General features: G+C 40.7%; 1 long non-coding RNA gene across 1 annotated transcript in view; it reads right to left on the bottom strand.

Annotated features, from left to right (window-relative positions):
- Positions 1–6,232: 6,232 nt before the first annotated feature.
- Positions 6,233–10,183, bottom strand: part of LOC145522681 (uncharacterized) — a 275,846-nt gene continuing 271,895 nt past the window's right edge. The window contains exons 16-17 of the long non-coding RNA XR_014066094.1: positions 8,990–9,214; positions 6,233–6,541 (exon numbers count right to left, since the gene is read on the bottom strand). This is a non-coding gene — a long non-coding RNA (uncharacterized LOC145522681). The remainder of the gene's footprint in view (positions 6,542–8,989; positions 9,215–10,183) is intronic.

The following is a 10,183-nucleotide window of genomic DNA, read 5'->3' as shown; positions in this document are numbered from 1 at the left end:
TTTTTTGCTCTTCTTAGAGTATGGAAAAGGGGGGCTTTTAAACTCATACTCAAAAAGTGGGAAAAAACTTCAGAGGAAAGTAAAACAGAGGGCAACAAGGCTAGTAAGGTACAGAAGATGGACAGGAGGAGGAGGAGTTGTTCAGCCCCACAGTCCCAAGTTTACCAGGAATGGCCCAGAGTTAACACAGAGCAGGCAAGGCCTCTTGTCTTCCTTAAACTTCAGAAAGGAATTTGCTGAAATTGAATGAAAACTGAAAGGAAAATTTGAGAGTGTGAAAACATCACCTACAAGACAAGTGATTATATTGAACAATTTAAAGTGTTGAGGAAATCTGGCCATAGGTCTGCAGATGATCCATCCAGGTAGGCCAAAGGATTAGAATTATCTCCTGATATCGGTGATTTTTTTTGGTGATAGCTGTAATGTATTTCATATATAAGGTAAGCATTATAACTATAGTCTTGCTGTAATAAGCTTTTTTTTTTATTGAGCATACATTTAGTTCACACTTATTTTGAGCATATTTGAAACATCCACCAATTCTGGTAGTCAGAGCAAAATAAAAAGCTATTTCCTCTACTTATGGAAACTGTAAATTAAGGAGGAGATGCCCTCAAATAGGAAAAAGCCAATTAAGTTATGATGAGGGTGGTGGGAATAGGGAGGGGTTGGTAAAAAGGTCTGGGGATCTAATGTGTAACATACTGACTATAACTGATAACACTGTATTGTATAATTAAAATTTGCTATCTCTTAGAGATATTTAAAGAACTTAAATGTTCTCACCAAAAGAAAAAAAAGATGAATATATGAGGTGATAGAATGTGTTAATTAGCTAGATGGAGGAATGCTTGCATAAGACATGTATGAAAGTGTTAGTCGCTTAGTCATGTCTGACTCTCTGTGACCACATGGACTGTAGCCTGCCAGGCTCCTCTGCCCATGGAATTTTCCAGGTAAGAATACTAGAGTAGATAGCCTTCTCCAGGGGATCTTCCTGACCCAGGAATTGAACCCAGATACCCTGCACTGCAGGCAGATTCTGAACCAGCTGAGCCACCTATACATATATCAAATCATCACAATATATAAATATCTTATAATTTTATCGGTAAATTGTACCTCAGTAAAGCTGGAAAAAACCTATTAAGAAGAGCAAATGTTTTCTTTTTATGGAGTTATATTATCTATAAGCTTTATGTATTAAGTTTTCTGGGCTTCCCAGGTGGCGCTAGTAGTAAGGAACCTGCCTGCCAATGCGGGAGACATGGAAATGCGGGTTCGATCCCTGGGTCGGGAAGATTCCCTGGATGAGGGCATGGCAACCCACTCCAGTATTCTTGCCTGGAGAACCCCATGGACAGAGGAGCCTGGTGGGCTATAGTCTGTAGGGTCACAAAGTGTCAGACATGACTGAAGTGACTGAGCACGCATCATGCAATCAGCTTTCTCAATGCTACTGTGGTGGTAAAAGACACTACTTAGCAAGAATCCCAGGTGTGTCATTCCTCTAGCAGAAAGTCAGGGAGTGGCCACATTTGTCTTTGTGTCTCCTGTGCTGTTACATTGCCGGGCACACACCAGTGTTTCTCAAGCCAAACTAAACTGTGGTGGAGAATAGTGAAGGAGAAAGTTATTTGTTTGTTGACTTATTTCAGCTTTCTTATTTTTTTGGTAATCTGGTATAGGAATCTACTTGCATTTTTTTTCCTGAGACTAAACTCTCAGAATATTCTAATTAAAAAATATTTTTGACCCCCATTTGTTAAGCCCTTGTTATGTATCAGGCCTTTAAATATCTTGAGTGCTCAGTACTCCTCACAGGTGATATCACTTAACGCTTGCATAGTCCGGTGATACAGGGATCCTGGCTGTTGTTCACAACATCATGGTCATTGCAGGGCTCAATGCAACTTCAACAACAGCAGCAACAGCTGTGAGAGGAATCCAAGGACCAATTTGTTGGAATAAAACCAAATAAGGCTTTGCCATATGGGAGATATATCTCAGATGGGTTTATTAGATGTAGGATGATTTTTCTTGTAGCCTAAGGGCTTTCTTGAGGGAATATGAAATCTTTTCACTATGCCCACATCATTGCCAGATGTGAATGTAGTGAAATAGACCTTATCCTGTGTGTGTGTATGTGTCTGTGCACACACACATGCATATGTGCATGTGTAAAAGTGGCAAATTCTGGCTCATAAACTGAATTTCAGTTTATTTCACCCTCATTTTCTTATGCAAAAATTTCTTCATGTAACTTCTAAATATGCAGCAGGACTCCTGCCCACCTTCTATTTGAATAAACTATAGGTTATATCATGTTCACCAATATGCAAAACCAGAGGCAGTAAAATAATGATAAACATGGTAATTTCATAAAAGAGCTTGTTAGTCTTGTCCTTTAATAGTAGGATATAATGGAGTGCTCCACCAAAACTTAAAAATTCATAACGATTATTGATACCATTAATCAGAATTTGCCATGTGAACAGCTCAGAGATCTATTGTATTAAGCTGTCATGTGGTTGCAATCATACTTTTTAAACAGCCATCAGAGGCAACTGTCAGCAACACCATATCTTCTCTCTATTACGGCTTCAGCTCCCCATGGTTCCATCCTGAGTCCAGGGCGATTTGTATGGGGTTTGCTAATGACCTGCTGATTGAAGCAAAATCTTACACTGTTCAGGCAACACAGTGATTCCACACAAAAGCAAAGGACTGTCTGGTGTCAAAATAGTACCATACTCTTACCTTCGATAAAGGTTTTTAACTGACTACAAGGTACTATTTGGTGCTAAAACAAGTGGCAGAAATAATGTTTATTCAAATAACTAACAAGTTGGCAACAGGGAGGAAAATTTCAGGAATGTATGTGTGTGTGTGTATGTGTGTGTGTGTGTGTGTGTGTGTGTGTGAAAAGGATACTGTTTAGATAGTTGTTACTGTTCAGATTTTTGGTTCTAATTTTGAAAGGTACAGAAACTAGCAAATGTCTGTTTCAACTGAATATTTATTCACGTTGGTGATTATTAATATACTTTAATATGCCACCGAAGTGTTTTATTTCCAGGTAGTGAAAATGTGTGATGAACACTGTGTTGATCTATCTACATGTTTATTTTTAACCTCTATCGCCTGCCTTAGGGAGCAGGTTTAGAGTTGTAGCAGGCCAGCTGAAGCCATCTCAATACTCTACATGGGCACTGTCTGCCCACAGCATCTCCCCTCTAAACCTGAGGAAACAGAAGAGAACGATTAAAAAATTCTACCCTGCTCCTCTTTCTGGGCCTCCATGTGCCACTGACTCTGCAGGCTGGTCAGCATCTATGTGTGTCTGATGGGCTGGTTCTTAGGGGACTTATCACCAAGTCATTTATCTGTTTAGTGATGGAGGAGAACTAACACTGTGACCCAGTTTCCAAAGCTTTATTCCAAGACTTGACTTATTTGCTTGTTCATTTGTCCATTTATTCTTTCACTCATTTGGTGATTTTTAAACCTCTTGTTATATATTAGGCCCTATATAACCACTGGGATGATAATGATGAGTAAGATTTGGCCTCAGTCCTCAAGCCCACTGTAAATCTCGAGGAGTCAAACAGCAATTACCAAATTCTTGATAAACTTGATAATCCCAAGTCAGTTTGGCCTTAAAAGGATTTAAAGAGGATGTGTGTTGCAACATGTTGGCAAAAATGAAAGCTCCTCCACTAGACTGTAGGCTTGTTTAGGGCAAGAAGTGAACCTTGTCGTTGGAATTATTTATAGCCCTGAGCACAGGAAGCATATAGATCATATGTTTGGAAAAATATCAGTGAAATTTTCAGAATGTCTAAGAAGCTTCAGCAGTGGACAATAAATTACAAATGCCAAGAGTAGGGCTTTTGGGGTTTGGCTTCCACTGTTGTAACTTCACTTAGCAACTAGTGATGGCCCTTGGCTTATCAAATTATTATCCACTTCAAAACATACGTGTTTAGTACCTGATAAGCACCTGATAGCACAAGCTGGGTATTGTGAATTCAAGAGTGAAAAAGATAGATACGGGATCTTTCCTCCTGCAGCTAATTGACAGTAGAGGACTCACAGAGGAGGATACAGTACAGGGATCTCAGAACAGATAAGAGAGAATTCCAATAAAATGTGTTAAGTTTCGTGAGAAAATAGTATACTGTTATCTAGACTACCTAAAAGGAGAGGTTAGGAGGTCAGGGAGAAGAGTGCTCCAGGCATTAGGGACAATGTGCAAAGATCTGGAGGTGAGAATGATCCATGGTGCATTCTAGAGACTTAAATATATTCAGAATCATTGAATTGTCACCTGCAATGAAAGGAGCTTGAGATGAGGCTGGGGAGGTGAGCAGGGCCAGATCCCAAGGGACCTTATAGGTAATGCTAAGTAGTTTGGACTTCACTGAAAATCAAAGAGAATTTATTGGGACTTGAGCAAGGCAGTGTCACAATGAAATTTGTGTTTTTGAATGATTGCTCTTGCTGGGCTATATATTGGGTGTGGGATGGAGAGGGTGAGCTATGCCTGTTGGCATAGCCTGGGTGGAAGATGGCCTGGCTATGCCTGGGTGGAAGATGGCCCATAGTCAAACAGTATGGTATAGTGGAGAATGCATGAGCTTGAAAATCCAATACGACCTGGCTCTGACACTTATCATCTATGTGGCTTTTAGTAACTATTCTACATACTGCATTTTATACCTTCTCCTGCAAAATGGAGTAACTTTGCCTATCTGATGTGGGATTTAAATACTGTACATAAGCTGCCAGGTATTCCCACAGTTCAATGATAGTCCCTTTTTACTGCTCTTTCTTCTCTCCTGTATTTCTACCTCTTTAATGTACAACTTTATACTTTTAAGTAAGATCTTTCTTGGTAGTGGTCCTTTTTAATCTCTGGACTGTGTATCTGGTGAAGGCAGAGTGACAGCTCTGTGACAGCTGCAGTTCTTTCAGAATGTTCTGGACTATCACAAAGTCACCTCTGAAGAAGCTGATTCTCTGGCACACTTTATTCTGGTCTGGGCCATGCTATAACCAATGAAATGCAAGCTTGGTAAAGATGAAATTTTTTATTCCCTTTCCATTTGGAACTTTCTGGTAGTTGTATTCTCCCCCTCATGCCCTTGGAATGTGGCTTTGGTATTATCTTTGGCCATCCTCAGGGCTGCTTCTTAAGCAATTGTGGGGAGAGCTTTGGATTTTTTTCTTTTCTTTTTGTACAGAATAGCCCTTATTTTCTCTCTGAGAGTATTCCAAAATCCTGTCATATTTTCCTTCCTGACATCTCTAAAATTCATCTTTCCCTATTGATCTCCAGTAGCTAAAATGCTTCCCTGTATTTTGGCCTTCCTTTTCTTCTCTTCTATTTCCTATGAGTACTTATATTGTGGCCTTTATTCTTGAGTTCTGTTCCTCTTAAAGCAATCTCCTTGGTACCTTTACTACAGCATCTTTTAAAAATGCCTTGCCTGATTTCTCTCATTTGCATTAAATATGGACTTTAGGGACCTTCACTGATCTTCATTGCCTGATTAGTTTTTCCCTGCTGGTTTTCTATATCTTCTTAATTTTTAAAGACCTGACCTCCTCCTGTATGTGTTCTTTTTTTCTTGTTCTTTCTCTTTTGTTTTCCTAGGCAGTTTTCAGACTGTCTCCCCCCTAGCCAAGAACATTTTCTTTCCTTTTTACATGCCAAATCTAGCCTCAAGCAAGTTGTATCCTGAAACCCCTCTTATTTCTCCCATAGCTCTCTTTCTCAAGTTTGCTTTCTCCTTCTTCTTGATGATGGTCTTTTCTTTATGAAGTGATGCTATAGCTATATGATAGTATATGTATATGCTCTTTTGATACAAGCAGATCGATCATTTATTAAGGAAAGTCTTTGCTTAGTTGCTTTAAGTCATTCTTTTGCTTTCATTGGCACCACTTTGGTTTGGGGCTGCAATTGTAGTTGTCATCAGTTTGGTCTCAGCTATCTTCCCCACATATTTTGTCCTTCATGGTTCTCATAAATGTCTTTCTGATCTAGTCCCCTTCTCTTCTAAAACAAAACAACACAGTGTCTGCTTTCCCTAGCCTGTAGAATGAGATTTACTTTCCCCCGGTGTGCATCAAGGATTCTCATACCATGGCCCCTCTTTACCCTTCCAGACTCATCCTGTCAATGTTTTACCCTCAATCCTAAATTCCAGTCACATAGAGCTGCTGGCGGAGGTAATTTACTTTATTTGGAGGTTGAGAGTGGAGTACTGCAGGCCAACTACAGTCTGCAGAATTCTTTGCCATTTTTTAAAAACCAAAAGATTTCATGTAAAACTCTTTTTTAAATTTCTCTCAGAAAATAGGGCACTATTGCACCATATACCCACCCGGCAACAAAGAGTTGAAGGGTGGCTGCCCCTTTAGATGAAGCATGTTCTTCCTCCAATTTGCCACTGTTGTCGTCACTCCTTTTTGTATCCCCAACGTTGAAGCAAAGTGTCATTTGCCATTATTACTACTCTTTTTCTTTGTTCTGTTTAAGAAATAAGAGTGTTAAGGATTAACAGTATTAAGAGAAAACTGTATCATGTCTCTGTATCTATAGACTTATTGATAGATAAATAAAAGATGGGTAGATACTGTTTGGCATTTCAAGAAACATATGGAGCCCAATTCATTCTTTCATCCTCAGACCCTGTAGGAATCTAAATTTGGATCTCTGACAAAATAACTTAGCACTAAGGATCTGTGTTCAAATCTTGGCTCCATCACTTACTAGCTGTGTGGTTTGGGGCAGATTATTTAACCATTCTCTGCCTTACTTCCACCTCTGTAAACTGGGGATGACATTAGCATCTCCCTCACAGAGTTTTTTATGAAGATTATATGAGATAATCGATGTAGAGAATTTAGTAGAGGGATTGGAACATGAAATGCATTCAATAATTCTTCACTACAGTCTTATCACTATTATGATTCTATTTTCCTCAAATCTATTGGTGGAAATATCAGATCCATGAGGGACATGGTTTTGGGCAGAGTCTTTTGGTGCCTATTTAACCATACCTTCCTAGTGCTCAGTTTTGTCCCTTATTAGCTATGGGCCTGGTCATGTTATTTAATCTCACTGTCACTCCATTTTATCATCTGTAAAATGTTGACAATAACAGTATAATAATAATAGTATTCACATCTTTGGTAATCTGAGATAGCCATGTATTATGTATTAATATTATGGTATCTGCCACATAGCAAGTATGCAGTAAGTGGTGCTGTTATTGTCATCAGCTACCCTGGCAAAATTTTGCCTTTGTTTCCCCGGAGATGTTACTTGATAGTTGTGAGGCCCCAGGGAGCCAGGTGATCCACCTGTATGTGATATGTGGGGCCCATACTTCTACATGAGCTCTTTTTTTTTTTGGCTGCACCGCGCCCCCTGCAGTGGAAGCGCAGTGTCTTAACCACTGACTGTCAAGAAGTCCCTACACAAGCCTTCCAATGGTTGAGTTATAATTCACATACCATAAAAATCACCATCTTAAAGTGTGCAGTCCAGTGGTTTTTGATATATTCACAAAGTTGTGCAATCATTACAACTATCTAACTCCAGAATGTTTATATCATCCCCCCAAGGAAACCCTGTATCTCTGTTAGCTGTCATCCCTCAGACTTCCCCACCCTCTGCCCCCAGCCCTTGGCAACCACTAATTTGGTTTCTATCTCTATAGATCTGCCTACTCTAGATGTTTCATATAAATAGAATCATACAACATATGGCTTTTGCCCATGTGTTTCCCTAAAGAATGGGAAACTGCTGCACCCTTTACCAGAGAACAAATTCCTACTGGGAAGAAGGAAGCTCTAAACAGGAGGAAAGAAGGAGGAAGATAGCATAAGCCAGCACTGAGCTAAGAAGAGCAAAGCCAAACAAACATGCATCTAAGGGTCAATTTGAGTAGGCTAGGAATGTTGAGGCGTTGTAAACCATGACTATAAAAAGCAACCAAGCTAGATTCCTTTGGATTCTTCACAGTCAGCCCTCGAAAATGATACAAGAATCTCAAATGTCTATCTGTGGATCTACCAGGGGGTTGGTTAAAAATGCAGATTCTGGGCTTTTCCTCAGACTCACTAAGTCAGAATCTCCAGGATGGAGGTTTAGGAACTGCCACAAGCTTCTACCAGGTAGTATGTTGGGAAATTACCGAATTACTGAATTACATGGAACATGCTTGTATGATACTGATCTGCGTTATTTTGTTCTGTCTTCAATGATACTGCTCTGTATTGTTGATGCTCTTCTTACATATACTTGTTGATTTTCCTTTTCTTTGTGCATCTCAGCCCCTCTGCAAAGTGATATACAAAGTAGGGGCTCGGCACATTTTAGAAGATTGGTTATACAAGAACCTTGAGGGTATAGTTGGGATACTGCTGGCCACAAAGCCATTCAAGTCGACAGGGCCTCAGAGGAGAATGTTCTGGTACATTCTGAGCATTCTTTCTTAGAGATTTCAAGGCTGGTGTTTGTCTTCAGGGCTCTGACTTGTGCCCCAGTGGTCAAGAGCCCTTTGATCTCTGGGCTCCAGAGGGTGTCCCCAGAACTGCCCCTCCGGGGGGCTTTCCAGCTATCTGTATGTGCTGATAGGTAGAGAAATGACAACAGAAGCACAGGTGGTTCCTATACCTCGCAGATCTGAATCTCCCAGGGCACCTGGTAACATTCCTATGCCTCCCCGAGACCCACTGAACCAGACTGTTTTCCAGGAAGGGGAAATTATTACTCAGACACTACCCAGATACTGCTCTAGAGTTTGAAGAACCTCATCCTCCCACCTGTGTTTGGAGTAGAAAGAATGGGTTGTGCTCATGGGGATTTATGTGGGTAGGGTGGTGGGTAGGGTAGAATTTGGGAGATCTAGGCTTAGTGTTGACCCTACCGTTCAGTTGGTCCCTGTGTCGCACTGGATGAGCCACTTACCTTTCAGTTTGCCTCTTTGTAAAACAAGGGCTTTGGACCAGGAGAGACATCTGGAATGCAGCCATGATCACTGGTGTCTGCAGGAGGCTTCTCTGTAGGCTTGGATGTCAGCTCTAAAGGATCCTTTCCTTTATGTGCTCTGAGGACAGACCTGCTTCCTCTGTCTGGAGTCAGCAACTGTTCAGTGTCATTGGAGGCAAAGTTGAAGAAACCCACTTTTGGAGGCTGGGGGTTTGTGTGGAACGGTGGTGAGATTAGATAAGAAGCATGGCTAGCCCTGCCCCTTTCCTTGCTCACTCATGCCCTCCTCTCTCTTCTTCCCATATTACAGTAAGTAAGAGCTTCATGTATGTAAGTCTGTTTTTAAATTGCAAACATCCCATAGGAATGTTAAAGCCAACAACTGTTAATACTCTGCTATGAAATGCTCAAATCTAGACACTGGAAGACTTCCTCTTTAACTAGTATTTGTGGGATTAAAAATTTTTCAGTGGATGGGTACTAGCACATGTGCTTGGGTTCCTGGAGCCTGAGCAAGTGTACAGAATGGCACAGTATGGGAGGGGATGACAGTCAAAGGTAGTCATTGATTTGGCAGTTGTGCCTGGTACCTTGCAGGAGTGGTACAACAATCCATTTCCTGTGATGTTTTGGGCAGAGATACCGTAAACTAGTGATGCTTCACCTGGATCACCTCTGGGTGAGGTTCTTTTCACTCTTATTTTGTTAATTACACTGGCAATCAATCATTTTGGCTGCCCAGGAACTGGGTAAAGCTTGGGTCACTGTACTTCTCACTTTCCAAGGCATCTTAAATCCAAGTTTATCCCCAAATACTATTCGTTACTCAACTCTCACTCAGGCCACAAAATCAAACTCCATTCAGGTCAGCCCTGTGAAACAATGAAGAAACAGTGGCTGGTTTTGGATTCTGTGGGCTCTCTTTCCTTTTCCCCCAGTTTGTCCCTCCCTAGCGCACTCATTCTACATTCTTTCTCCATGCAGATTTACTTGTATTTAATAGCAGTTATAATTTTTCCTTTCTTTGGTAGTGCAAAATAAACAAAGGCACAGAAAATCCTTAGCCATACTTTGTGTGTTTCTGTAGTCTCTGCCCTATTGTCTGAAAAACCACAGACTTCACTTTGATGCCAATGAATCCGTCATCGGGTTTTTGTTTAAGCCTTGTATTTG

This window comes from Giraffa tippelskirchi, chromosome 10 (genome assembly GCF_054371585.1).
Source record: "Giraffa tippelskirchi isolate mGirTip1 chromosome 10, T2T-mGirTip1v1.2.pri, whole genome shotgun sequence".
In the NCBI taxonomy this organism is placed as follows: domain Eukaryota; kingdom Metazoa; phylum Chordata; class Mammalia; order Artiodactyla; family Giraffidae; genus Giraffa; species Giraffa tippelskirchi.
This window is presented reverse-complemented; position numbering and strand designations above follow the sequence as displayed.